Below are 15357 nucleotides of genomic sequence, written 5' to 3'. Positions count from 1 at the left end.
GCCTAAACCAGAAACTGATACAACTGTGTCCTCTAAGCTTGAAATCCAAGCTGCCTGCTGCTGCTGCTGCTGCTGCTAAGTCACTTCAGTCGTGTCCGACTCTGTGCGACCCCATAGACGGCAGCCCACCAGGCTCCCCCATCCCTGGGATTCTCCAGGCAAGAACACTGGAGTGGGTTGCCATTTCCTTCTCCAATGCATGAAAGTGAAAAATGAAAGTGAAGTCGCTCAGTCGTGTCCGACTCTTAGCGACCTCATGGACTGCAGCCCACCAGGCTCCTCCGTCCATGGGATTTCCCAGGCAAGAGTACTGGAGTGGGGTGCCATTGCCTTCTCCATTAGAGGCATCCACGGCTTACAAAGGGAGAGAAAGGAGGTGCTGACAGAATCTGCTGGCTCTGAGGATGGGTGTTGGAATAGGAGAAACCCTGAGGGAAGACCCTGAAGATTAGAGAGTGTGATGGAAAGGGTGGAGAGAAGGGCAGGTGGACAGCAAAGTCAGAGGCAGGTAGCATGGGGAGTGGGGGGCACTGGGAGTTAAAGAGGTCCCCATATGTTGTATGGTTGGTATAAAATAATAAGGATGTTAGAGTGTAAGAAATGTAGGAAGCAGCATGAATCGGAGAATCCACTTAAAGGGAAGATCATTAGACTCATCCAGTCCCATCACTTAATGGGAAATAGATGGAGAAACAGTGGAAACAGTGTCAGACTTTATTTTTCTGGGCTCCAAAATCACTACAGATGGTGACTGCAGCCATGAAATTAAAAGACGCTTACTCCTTGGAAGAAAAGTTATGACCAACCTAGATAGCATATGCAAAAGCAGAGACATTACTTTGCCAACAAATGTTCGTCTAGTCAAGGCTATGGTTTTTCCTGTGGTCATGTATGGATGTGAGAGTTGGACTGTGAAGAAGGCTGAGGGCCAAAGAATTGATATTTTTGAACTGTGGTGTTGGAGAAGACTCTTGAGAGTCGCTTAGAGTGCAAGGAGATCCAACCAGTCCATTCTGAAGGAGATCAGCTCTGGGATTTCTTTGGAAGGAATGATGCTAAAGCTGAAACTCCAGTACTTTGGCCACCTCATGCGAAGAGTTGACTCACTGGAAAAGACTCTGATGCTGGGAGGGATTGGGGGCAGGAGGAGAAGGGGACGACAGAGGATGAGATGGCTGGATGGCATCACTGACTTGATGGACGTCTCAGTGAACTCCGGGAGTTGGTGATGGACAGGAAGGCCTGGCATGCTGCGATTCATGGGGTCGCAAAGCGTCGGACACGACTGAGCGACTGATCTGATCTGATCTGAGGGAGACTTGGCCATGCCGCAGAAGAGAAAAGCAATTGTCAGATATGTTGAGAAGTTTAGAACAGGAGGGCCCAGAAGAATAGCTCTTCTGGAGATGAAAGTAGAAGAATTAGAAAGGAAAAGAGTGTTGGGAAAGAGGATAACTCTTGATTAACTTTGCTACAGAAAACCAACAGGGGTGTATTTAGCTCGACAATGCAAATAGCCACAGTCCCATTGCCAGTGTTAATTTAATTAGAAAAGATCCCCCATTTTTAACAGTTTTATTTAAGGACATTTCAAAAGAACATAGCAGAATTTCTCTGGTGGGGTTTTTAATGAGTCACCATTTTAGGAAATAAACACAGCATATAGAAGTAGGAGTATATCCAGGGAACCTCAGATGGGTGGCTGTGATTTTCACACTCACATACTCGCAATAGTAACTGAGTAGTGATGGATGCAACGTAAGTTCCAAAACGAGTCAATTAAATATGAAAATAAGGCAACATTTGAATAGGTGGTGATTTAGTTGGTAAGTCATGTCAGACCCTTGCGACCCTATGGACTACAGCCCACCAGGCTCCTCTGCTCACGGGATTTCCCAGGCAAGAATTCTAGAGTGGGTTGCCATTTCCTTCTTCGGGGGATCTTCCTGACCCAGGGATTAAACCCAGGTCTTCTTCATTGCAGGTGGATTCTTTACCAACTGAGCCACCAAGGAAGCTATTATTTGAATAGGGGAGACAGCATTTTGCATGTTTTCCATGAGTTCAAAATCTCAAAGCAACAAGATATTAGACTGTGCTTTTCAACTTTTTTGATCAATGAGATCAACTTTTTTTTCAACTTTTTCAACAATGAGATTTTAAATTTGCTATCACCACAGTGAGTTGCAATGGTAAATTAAGAGCTTACTCTAGATTTGCTAATAGAAATCACTGACTGAACAATTCAAGATCTGTCTGTTAAATACAATTAAAACTACATTGGCTAAACATAGCATAATACCTGTGTACAAGCTAAGGAGGATAAAGCTTCACCACGAGGAGAAATCTTATTAAGTTATGAAACAGACCAGACCCAGAGACTGGCAGACTGGTACATTTGCTCCCCAGCTAAAATAGCTATACCTTGTCTAGTTAGTTTCTCAAATGTTGAAGCTTTATATTGTTACGATGACACTAAAGGAACAATTTCTCTAGACTGACTGGGTGTAACTTGCGTAGCCTCCACATGGCAGGCACTCACAGTCTCATTTGCATTAACACAATTCCTTCTTAATCTGGTGATGATGTAAATAGCAGACAGTCTTTGACATCTCACTTTCTTATTCTACTTTGGAAGCTGCCTAGACATACACGGCAGGCAATTTGCTCCTTTCAGCACACACAAAAGATGGATTCATTTAAGCAAAAATTAGAGTGACTAATTGCATATCTGAGCTCCAAAATGCATCTATTTTTTTTTTCTATTGTGTAAGCTTAAAGGATTTATAGAACTGGAAGTTTTCACTCAGAACTCCAGTTTGAGACCTGGACATTTCTCATTCCTATCTTCTCCATCTCTCCATACCTTCTACATATGGCCAGAGGCCCTAGCTGACCAGCTGAAAAAGATTAAACCTAGGGTTTAAGGCTATAATATAGGTGTTAGGTAAGAACCTGTCCTGTAATGCTACTTCTGTTCTTGTGCAACAAGCAATGCAATGTTTATCACAAAAAGGTAAAGAACAAAGTGATATGAAGTGTCTGTTTTTCCCTGCAAACTAAATCATTTCTGGCACTGTATTTCATTAACTCTGCAAAATTCTCCAATTTCATCTCCCTGAATCTCTCTTTTTTAAAATAGAGACATTTACCAATCTTAAGAGTCAATAGAAGTAGAATGAGAACAGTGCTAAAATAATGCACAACGCATCTGTCATGTACTGGGGTCTGATAAATGCTAGCTGCCTTTCCTTCTCCAGTTCTGGTTCCATTCTGGACATTCAACCTCGCACCTACCTGGCAGTGACCACAGAGAGCCAATGGGGCTCAGCGTCCAGGTAAGCAGGATCTTGGGCTGTCATAGTCCTTGTGGGGTGGAACAGGAGGCCCCAGGAGTTCAGAGCTGTGTGGCTGCATCACTCTGACAGTCTTTGACACCAGATACAGTGAATGGTGAGGTGATGGTCAAGCAGGATTTACATACACTCAGCATCTCTTTATCCCCAAAGTCTGAATTTATAAACAGGCTAAAAACGAATGCCTTTCATCAGCTTTAATTTTCTAATGCAGTGACCCATCCTCACACTGCATAATAACAGGTCCCAGAGTGACAATTAAAATAAATCACCCTACAGAAGATGCCATTAGAAGTATTCATGCCTCATCAGTGACCGAATTGTCTCATACAATATATCCTGAGGAAATATTTATAACTGTAGCTTCAGCTCCCCAAAGCACAATCTGATTAATATTCTGCCCTTGCTGTAAGTTTTTTCCTTGGAAATTGAAACATGGCTTAAATGTTATTTTCTGGATGGCAGTCTAATATTGTTTTAATGGGATACCAATGGCTAGTCATCAACCAATAGCCATTGATCTAAAATGGATTACCTTTCTGCAGAGTCCGAGAGGAAGATGAGGATTTTCATATTCCTCCCTTTTTAAGAAAAACTTGCTAATCCATTTTTACTTTCTTGATAATGGGATAAAAGTCTTCTGAAAGGGCTTTGAAATATAAAATCTGTTCCTCTTTCATTCTTTAAAAAGTTTATTCTAAGTGATGAAGGAATATATTTACAGAAGTAGGTCTGGGGTGAAGAAGCCTTGAGAATCCATCCATCTTGACCCCTGACCCTTACCTTTGGGGAAACTCGGGAGGGCTCAAGCTGCTTAACCATCTCCTGATAAGTCTGTCCATTCCTATGGGAGAAAGACACCAAAGCTGCATATTTAGGCAAACTGTTTACTCTGGCAAACACTGAAAAGGGCCTTGAGGTGACCTGTGTTGGAGTGAGTGGTGACCATAGCTGCTGTAGTCAAAGGACAAGGAAAAAGTTAGGCACAGACCTTTGAAATCAAAGCATGGTGTGTTAGTCAGCTTGGGCGGCTGTAACATAATGTCACCGACTGGGCAACTTAAACAGCAGACACTTGCGTACCATAGTCCTGGAGCCCACGAGTCCACAATCAAGGGCAGCACCATGGGATTCTGGGGACCCCTCTGCTCCTGGCTGCAGGTGGCCATCTTCTTACAGTGTCCTTGCTCACCTGGCAGGAAGAGAGCTCTGGGGCCTCTTCTTACAAGGGCACTAATTCCATCATGGGAGTTTCCACCCTCATGACCTCATTTACCCTAACGAACTCCCAAAGGCCCTATGCCTCCCTCTGGCGGTTGGGGCTGCACCTTATGGATTTGGGGCAGACATGTTCAGTCCATTTCACACAGCAAGGACATGTCTAGCAGTCAAGGACCTGCCAATGTGACGCTCTTCCAGGTGAGAGGTTTAGAAGACTGCTAGTCAGGGGCTGACTAGTCCTGGGACCTAGAGGTCAGGTGCTCTCATTTCTTAAAGATGCTGCTGCTTGGCTCTTTGATGTGTCTCCTCACGTGTATGCTTCCCATATATTCTTTTGTTGCTGACTTCCTAGTTTGATAGTACACTGAGATCTTGTGTGCTATCAGTTAGTTTGAGGAGATAATTTTGTAAATCATGGTCTCCAGACCAGATTTTATGTTACGACCTAAATCTGGCTCACATATATTCCACATTTCAAAGAACTACACAAGAAACGGGGGCACAAGGAGACCTCTAAGCCCTTGACCAAGAGGAAATCAGATCCAGTGTGTCCTGCGATGTCCAGATACCAGCTCTACCATCTGCTTTTTAGACTCTTGGCTTTTGAGACTCTTTTCTTCACTACCAAGGAAAGATAAAAAATAATCTAAATTTGAAATCCCATTATTCACCTTCTTTATTTTCAATGTCTTATTTTTCCAAATAGATAACACACCTGCAAACAACCTGAAAAGTAGTGGTAAGAGTAATGTACAGCAATGTCAGCTTTGAGCGAGAGAGAGGTATTAATATGAATAAACGGCCTCTTGTGAACAAGGGTTTTATGTTAACACTTCTCTAGCAAATTTCTCGCTGACTTGTCCCTAGAAGCCTTCTGAAGGCAGAAGGCTTGATCAGAAGAGGACTTCATTTTCGTGATTTGTTTTCAATGGATTTGTGACCCCACAACCCTCTCTTCACCCTCACCCCTCTTCCTACCCCTGAACAATCATTTACAGAAATTCCTCTGTAAAATAAAGAAGCTTTTGGAAACCTCTGGCTCTGAGAGGAAGAGGGAGAAGCAGAGAGAAGACCTTGGTTCACTACTTCAACACGGAAACTTGCAGACCTTCCTCTGGATAATAACTGAAAACCCTGGAACTGGAGTTTCGAAGCCACACTAAGGGAATTTTGGAAAACCATAGCCAATGTCTGGACCTCAGTTTCCTTCTGTGCAAAATGAAGATGCTGGATTCAATGATATCAAAGACTGCTTTTAAGTTTTAACATTTTATCAGTTTATGGCTTGTTGAGCTTTTAACTAGGCGCTTGAATTTGGTCAGGTAACGGATGGAGGTTGAGAAAGACTCCATGAGTCTGCACAGTGGTGCGTGGAGGAGGAGAGCTCAGGGCTGGAAGAGCAGCCCAGCTGTTCTGCTCTCACCATGCAGGCTGCTCTCACTGGAGTTTGGGAAGTGTTGAGGCCCCAGAGCATCAGGGGACTATCATAGTTGTGATAGCAGCATTCTGCTAGCAGTTAGCATCCCGTAGGTAACTTCAGTGAGACAGGCATGGCTTTTTCTGCCAGTGACCTTACAAGGACAGATACAATCCCTATTTAACAGTGAGAATATTAAGAAAGAGATATCATGAAATTTCACAAAATTCTACTGATGCCAAAAGCTCAGCCTCTGTGCACCAGTGCTGAATTGACTCAGAGACAGCGTTTTGGTTGAAGTAGAAAAAAAAAATTGCTTTATTGCTTTGCCATGCAAAGAGGGACACAAAAATTGTGTGTCCCAACCTGGGAGAATTTGGTGAGAAGTTTTACAGTAAATGGTTCTACAGTAGGGTTGCTGAGATTAGGGTGCATGCAGGGCTTCCCAGATGGCACAGTTGTGAAGAATCCACCTGCCAATGCAGGAGACACAAGAGAAACAGGATTGATTCCTGGGTCAGGAAGATCCCCTAGAGAAGGAAATGGCAACCCACTCCAGTATTCTTGCCTGGGAAATTCCATGGACAGAGGAGCCTGGTGGGCTACAGTCTATGGTGTTGCAAAGAGTCAGACACGACTGAGTGACTAAGCACCCATACACACACAGAGCCTCCTGCTTTACATTAATCTGCTCTCAGGTAATCTGATGAATTTCTGTGGTTCCTTTAATGTGGCCTCAGGTAATCTTCCTGAAGACCTTCTCTGGTTCCTTTAATTTGGGACGGAAAATGCTGACATCTTCCACGTATTGGGAGTTTAGTTCTATGTGTGCTGAGTCACTTCAGTCATGTCTGACTCTTCTATAGCCCACTTGACTCCTCTGTCCATGGGGATTCTCCAGGCAAGAATACTGGAGTGGGTTGCCATTTCCTTCTAGAGTGGGAGTGGGGAAAGGACAATCATTGTTCAAAGATGTGTAAACAAAGTAACTAAATATTGGAGAAAAATGCTAAGCTTAATATGGCTCTGCACTCATAATTCTTTAAAATCCTATATGTCATCACTCTGCTTCAGAAACCCCCAAATTTAAAGTAATATACAAACTAATACACTAAGATTTATGCAAAAAAGATTAACAAGAAGATGGAATTCCATCCCCATCTTCCACTCAAATCAAAAGCTTTGGCGATTATAGAGAGATATATAGTAAATGAATCTGCAATATGTGTCCTCAAGCATTAGCCTGTTTTTAAGACTTCCCTGGTGGCTCAGGAGGTAAAGCGTCTGCCTGTAATGTGGGAGACCCAGGTTCAATCCCTGGGTGGGGAAGATCCTCTGGAGAAGGCAATGGCACCCCACTCCAGTACTCTTGCCTGTAAAACCCCATGGACGGAGGAGCCTGGTAGGCTACAGTCCATGGAGTCACAAAGAGTCAGACACAACTGAGCGACTTCACTTCTTCCAGTTGTTATGAAGCGCTGCCGTAACCAAAGCAGTTTCGTAACTGATTGACCAGCGCAGTGCTCTGATAGTGGGGAGCTAGTGTGTTCCTTTTCTAGAAGACAGCATGAGTGCCCACATAGTTTACATCTGTTTTTATTTGTTTCCTATGTTCTCATGTTTAATCATTTTAAAAGTAAATCCAGTATGCAAATGAAACAAACTATAGTTTATGTAACCAATTCTCTATAGGAAGGTATTTATGCAAAAGATCCCTGTTATCCAATCTTTGCACACATCCCTAGTGACTTTTCTAGGCATGTCTTTGGATTTGGGTCTGCTGGGTCAAAGGGTACACAAGCTTTAAGACTTTTGAAATATTCATGGGGTTGGGGACAGTGCACAGCATATTTAAGTTCAGAGGACAGCTAGTAAGAAAGACAGCAACATCCAATCGAACAGGGTTTTACCTGAGTCTCCCTCCTTTGCGTTACAGGCACTAGAGCCCTAATGACAATCCATTACCAGGAGTGAATAAAACTGACTGATCAGATGTAGAGTGTTATTAAAAGCTTAAACACACAGCAAAGCAGGTGACGGCTTACTTTCTCACACACACCTGCATGCGTGCATGCACAAATGTACACATGCGCACATATGTATGTGTGAACAGACATGCACCCAAAACATTGTAGTCAAGCTTCCACTTCAGCAGAAAAGGCACCTCTTTAAGACATTATATAACCATGAAATCGTCAGACCTGATTTTGTGATTCTTTCGGGGAAAGCAGAACCCTCGTTGAATGAAACAGATGCCTTTGCTGTACGCCTTTTACATTCAACAGACTGGCACATAAATGCCATTTGAGAGGCTTTCATTTCTATGGCGCACAAGCTCAAGAGACAGGTCGGCCTGAAAATCAGATGTAATAAGACCCTTTCCAAATGCAGAGTCAAATATTCTCAGTCATAAAGCAGGTAAATCTGCTATGGGGCAACAAGAGAACTCACCAAATACCTCTCTGATTCAATATTAAAATTAAAAAAAAAATTGTACCATCTTGGTGCATACATCAGAGGAGTGTGGCGTCTCTGCTGCTCTGCTAGTCCAGAGAAACTGGGACCCGTCTGAGGAAACTCAGTGTCGTCCACATACCTTGGCCTTCACGGGGCATCAGGGGATGGAGACCTCCTTGTGACTGTCACGGACCAGCCATGTGAAACCGTCCTCTGCCTTTAGCCATAGCTTTGCTGCAAACCCTGGGCAAATCACTTGGGAACCTGATGCTCTCAATGTGAATAACTGAGTCAGGAAGTGGGTTTCTTCTACAAACTGTGCAGCAGGATGAAATATCTAAGTGGAAGTCATGGAGGAGTAAAGGCTTAGAGGAAAGACAAACAATTGCTTGGGACCCTGTGCTGCTCAGGTACATGGAAGGAATGTTAGACTATTTATTCAGTGAATGAATGAATGTTGTAGGAGTTTTAATTGATAATTAAAATATATTTTCAAAGATCATTCTTGTAAAGACAGGAGTCTCCAATAACTAACCAGTTTGGACAAACTGTCACAGAGAGCTGTTTACTGCCCTCAGTTTTTACAATGAACCATCAAAGAAACACCTCATCATTGGGGGCCTCCCACTCCACCCCTCGTCCTTGCCCCAGCATGCTGTCAAGTCCTGGGCTCCTGGAGAATTTCAAACTTCACTGGGGAGAGATCTGGTTTTGAGAATGCTTATATTCTGGCTTTCACTCCAGTGTTACTAACAGTTGGTTCTGGGTTGTGGTTGCGAGGAGGCTTTATAAATCAGCTTATGTTCTTTACGCTAAAGCTCAGAGAAACACATATGTCATGAGGATGTTTAATCACTGTAGAGATTTGATTACTCATGAAGAAGAAAAGTGCAGTCACATTGGGAGTTCTCTCTTTGGTCATCCACATATGAGAACACAAAGACAGTAAGCCAGTACAATTTTGAGTTAGCCATGAAGTCATTTTAAAATCAAAACCTTTCCCTTCTTTTATTTTATGGGATTGAATCATTTTTTTCTGATTAAATCACAAGATCTCAGTGCCCAAGGTATTAGCCATATAAGGTTCTATTTTAACTCTCTGCCTCTGCCCATCACTTAACTATTGGTGTTCCCTTGCATCGTAACCATCGAGTCTTTATTCTTCCATCTTTATGTGGAAATTAACTGATTCTAGCATCTTCAAGAATAAGCTCAGATATGCAGATGACACCACCCTTATGGCAGAAAGTGAAGAGGAACTAAAAAGCCTCTTGATGAAAGTGAAAGAGGAGAGTGAAAAAGTTGGCTTAAAGCTCAACATTCAGAAAACGAAGATCATGGCATCTGGTCCCATCACTTCATGGGAAATAGATGGGGAAAGAGTGTCAGACTTTATTTTTGGGGGCTCCAAAATCACTGCAGATGGTGATTGCAGCCATGAAATTAAAAGATGCTTACTCCTTGGAAGGAAAGTTATGACCAACCTAGATAACATATTAAAAAGCATAAATATTACTTTGCCAACAAAGGTCCATCTAGTCAAGGCTATGGTTTTTCCAGTGGTCATGTATGGATGTGAGAGTTGGACTGTGAAGAAATCTGAGTGCTGAAGAATTGATACTTTTGAACTGTGGTGTTGGAGAAGACACCAGTCCATCCTAAAGGAGAACAGCCCTGGGTGTTCATTGGAAGGACTAAAGCTGAAACGCCAGTACTTTGGCCACCTCATGTGAAGAGTTGCCTCATTGGAAAAGACTCTGATGCTGGGAGGGATTGGGGAAAGGAGAAGTGGATGACAGAGGATGAGATAGCTGGATGGCATCACTGACTCGATGGATGTGAGTCTGGGTGAACTCCAGGAGTTGGTGATGGACAGGGAGGCCTGGTGTGCTGTGATTCATGGGGTCGCAAAAAGTTGGACACAACTGAGCGACTGAACTGAACTGAGCATCTTCTAGAGCTTTAACTACCATCTTTTCACAAAAATAATGACAATATATATCCCCTAATTTCTAAATCTGTGTCCCAGTCTGTATCCTATGTGCATTTTCTGTCTAACTGAATCCATTTCCATTTCTTCCCTTTAGTGAACAAGAGACAGAGGGCCTCATCTTGAGGGATGGCATAATGGATACTCCAGGTCCTCTAGAGGAAATATGCAGTCAACTTAGAGTTCTCCCCTCCATACTCCTCTCTTCTAATGTTCACATCTTCAGGTTTTAGTGCATTAAAATTGAGCTCCACAAAATTTTTCTCTGCTTCCGCTTCACTATTTACTGTTTTTAAACAGTAAGATGTGTGCTACTCTTTTGCGTCCCCAGGAACTGTAGCCTGCCAGGCTCCTCTGTCTATGGGATTTCCCAGGCAAGAATACTGGAGTGGCTTGCCACTTCCTTCTCTGGGGGATCTTCCTAACCCAGGGATTGAACCCATGTCTCTTGCATCTTCTGCATTGGTAGGCAAATTCTTTACCTCTGAGCCAACTGGAAACCATCCAGCAGGAGGTTACCATTCTTGTCTCCAGTTCATTCTTCCTAGGCTGGGCTAACCATTCCAATGAAATCTCTCAAAATATTATCAATCCCCCATTCTCAACTTAGTAAATGTCACCACCTCCTAGCAATGTTCTTTTAATTCATATATGTCCCTCTGGGGAGAGTGTCTCTAAGTCTTAATTTCAAATTGTGGTATCATCTGTCTATGTGAAGAATACATGCAGCCCTGATAGATGCTCTGACTTATTTGGTCTGGGGTGGAATGCAGGTACTGTAGATTTTTAAATGTGTAGCCAAAGTTTGGAACTCCTGGGTTAAAATGAAGCAAATGCTATAAACTTGTCCTTGGCCCAAATCTCTAGCCAAAAATTATACCCCCACATCTGTTTTTTTTTTTCTTCTCCTTTCCACCCTCACCGTATTTTCAGATTCAAGTGGGAAAATGTACGTGAGCTGAGCTTAGACTCCATCAAAGTAACAGATGCTACTTTCTCTGGTCTGTTGAGAGACCTCCAAACAATGGATTGACCTACCCCTGAATCCATTGCTCCAAAAATGGGGGAACAGTGAACAGATTTAAGGATTTGTATTGTCACACTTGTCCCCAGAGCAGGTCTATGAAAGACTGAGGAGGGGCCCATTTATCTGAAGAGGAGCCGGACACCTGCACTTTGCAGCTTTCTTGGACCACATGCTGATGAGATCTGAACTTCTTGTTAGTAATCAGCAAGGCAAGGTCTGCCAGGAACTTGACCCCAAAATCCAGGAAAGAAGATGAACCTGAAAATGGTGTTTCCAGGATAGTTAAGGTGGGGCTGAAACAAGTATGAAGACAGATCATGAAAAAATAGAGAAAATGATAGTTTTGCTGTGGACTGAGACCAAAATTCACCCATAGAGTTTAATTCCTTGACCTTTTCAGTGTGTGACCAGCTCTTCTCCTCTTGACATCTGGCTAATCAATAGCAAGGTCTGAGCTGATGGTCTTCTTCCTGACACTTTTCACTATTTGTACGTGTATTTTATGTGTTTGATGTTGGTTGTTCAACATCTTCCTCATCCTCCAGACATGCCCCCTGGCGTCTGTTTTTTTCTCCCCAGTGGGAAGCATCAAGAGGTACTTGCTTGTGTCAGAAGGAGACCCTGCTTAGTGTGCTGTGTGAGATGGGTAAGACCACAGAGCACGTTACGTTCTATCCATATGTGTAAATAAAAGACAGAGTCTGATGAAAATAAAAAGCAAACAACACCCCTGAGCCTTCTGCCCCAAGAATGATGTTTAAATCTTACCTTTCTCATATTTCAATATGACAAGAAGATGAATATGCTCTTTTTGGAAACCTTCCAGTTTGAATTCATGCTTTCAAACATTTATATTTTGGCGACAGGAGTTTCAACTTCAAATAGGAACATATTTAAAAAGTGTATCCACTGATTTCTGTGGGCTGTGGGATTTCTGTATCACACAGGGATATGTTATCATTTGAAACAAAATTGGCGGTTCACCAGACTACAGGTTTTGTGGGGGCTAGCACACAGATTCCATCACTACTTAGAATTATTCTGGATAACATCACTAACCTTGCTACTAATTTCCACTTATTCAATATTCAAGGATTGTTCTCTTTCAAAAAGCAATTTTGATGTTTGAATAAAAGACGTACTTTTTCTGCTTTAAAAAAGTTATAACACAGATAATTTGGATTCCTGGGGAAGAAGCTCACGAGTGAAATTGCACAGATCACTCACTCTAGCAGCCAGTTTCTCATTTCACACTTTTTTGGCTCCAATTCAAATTGACCATCCTCTTCGCCAACTGATCCATCCCAAACCTTTGATAATGTCATAGACAAAATGGAAGCAATTGAGGCTTTCTCATTTTATTCAAGAATTTCTATAGCTGTTGCACATTCTGACTTGGAAACTCTTAAATGAAGCATACAGAGCTTATTTCACAAAAGAGAACTAAATGCATAAGCACTTCTATCTGATGACAATGGTTCAGAGCAACTAAACTATAAAGCAAACAAACAAAAACCTATACAATGAAAACATAATCTATATTCTCCAACTAAACATGGTATATTTCAAGTCTGTATAAAAGATAAAGATATGTAACCAAAGAACGTAAATTCACTATCTCAATTTAAAAGTGGTAACGTCTTCATAAATGAAAAATATCTTAAAGTAGAGCATTTCAATCAATGAATTTTATCACCTGCTACATGTTAAGTTCTGAGTGGTGATGTCATGACGTAAAATGTTACTGTGGCTTAAAAAAGAAGCAAATCAGCAAATGGTTTTCACACACACACACCCTGCATTAATTTATGTCAGATTCCATGATACGAATCTACTCAAGCACATTAAAGTTATCTACAGAGAGATCTTTGCTCATATGTAATTCCTCCTAAAACTGTATGCATCAGATTCTTAATAGGAACTTAAAATCTTCTTAAAGAGAGATACTAAGCTTTCTATATTTCTAAATAAAAGAAAAACTAAGTACATGACTGATAAATCAGATCAGGACTCATCATGTTTGACAGGCATAGACAATCTTCTCTTCCACTGCAGATTATTGTCACCAGTGTGGATGCTGCTGCCGTGTGCAATAACTCAATGATATCTTTGGCCAGAATATTAGGAAAAGGATATCATGCATATTTTTCCCAGCTAAAGTTTTGTTTATTTATCGTAACATTTAACAAAGGACATTAGCAGGGATTGAGGAAAACAACAACAACAACAAGGAAAAGTTCACCTCAAATTCTCACTCCTCCAAAGAGAAAACTTTATTAAGATTCCAAAATACTATCGGATCATATGGTAGTTCTATTCCTAGTTTTTTAAGGAATCACCATACTGCTCTCCATAGTGACTGTATCAATTTACATTCCCATCAAAAGTCCAAGAAAATATGAGATAGCCAAGCAATGGAATATGATTGATGTTCATTTTCTTCACTTAAAATGTAAAGCAACCCTCACTGTTCCATAGTGTTAATTTACGTTAAAGTCTTCAGACTGCCTTTCCACCAACAGGGAGGCTGGGAAATGCACACGGATGAAATCCAATAGCATCTTTTGGATTTATCAAGGATTTCTGAAGTAAGAACAATATCAGCATTCTGAATTTATTTCGAATTTCTCATAGAGGTGCTTTGGTTCTGTTTTGCTGCAAACGCATTTTTTAAGAATACCGACATGTGAAAAATACAAAACTCTAGAAAATCTGCAAGAGGGGCCCAAAATTTCACATCGTATCCTCTTTTGGACACACCTTGACACAGAGGCTTCTACCAGCAAAAGACATAGATCCAACCTCACTCTACCTACTCCACCCATGTGCTTTCACCCCAGCACATGCATTCTACCAAGAAATAAACAGAACAAATATTGTGGTTTTCCCAGGCTACATGGCCAACCGCTGGACAATTCCAGTTTTCTCCTCCATGGTATGAGGATCTCCTCAGTGCTTCAAGCACCAATTAACATTCATTCCAAACCGAAAGTAAGAATTAATGGGGAAAGGCCCCAAAATGTTCTGGTTTTCCCTGAAAGACAAAATTCAGAATGAAGTTAAAGGCAGAATCTCAAGAGAGCCTTTTCTCATCACATAATTCCATTAATACTGAAAGCAAATCATTTGAAACCAACAAAAGGTACTGCAACCCATGGGACAACGTGGGTGGGTTTGCTGTGATACAACTAAAACCCAGTGGAGAGAGATGGGAAACTTACTGGAAAGTAAATGATATAAGCTGTGGGTGGAACTCAGAACACGTGCTGTGCTAACTGGAAACTCAATGAGATGATGTATCAGCAGGCAGGCGGGGTGTTTTGACAACTGAAGTGAAAACAATGCAACAATAAATATTTCATTTGCACACCATGTTTATAGGGCTTCCCAGGAGTCTCAGTGGTAAAGACTCCGCCTGCCAAGCAGGAGATGCAGGAGACATGGGTTCAATCCCTGGGTCAGGAATACCCTCTGGAAGAGGAAATGGCAACCCACTCCAGTATTCTTGCCTGGGAAATCCCAAGAACAGAGGAACTCGGTGGGTTACAGTGCCTGAGTGGCAAAGAGTTGGACATGACTGGCAACTAAACAACAACCGGCGTCTATTTCCCTGGGAATGACTCTGAAATTTGCTAAAAACACCTGTCACAGGTCCAAGAAAGTCATCTTAATCTACCATAACTTTTCACAGGAACCGATCAGGAAAATGAAAGCCTGCCCCAAGTCCAAACAAGTCTGACCTAGGAGTGTTCAGGGTATTAAGACAAGAGGTGAGATCAGGTTGATAATTGGATGTGGCGAGGCAATCAAGGGTCACAAACCCAGATGCCAGTTCAGTGAGGTCATAAAAGCCATTATACATTGGACTGGACCTGACATAAAGCACACT

The sequence above is a fragment of the Bubalus bubalis genome, chromosome 12 (genome assembly GCF_019923935.1).
Source record: "Bubalus bubalis isolate 160015118507 breed Murrah chromosome 12, NDDB_SH_1, whole genome shotgun sequence".
Lineage (NCBI taxonomy): Eukaryota > Metazoa > Chordata > Mammalia > Artiodactyla > Bovidae > Bubalus > Bubalus bubalis.
Note: the sequence above shows the minus strand (reverse complement) of the source record.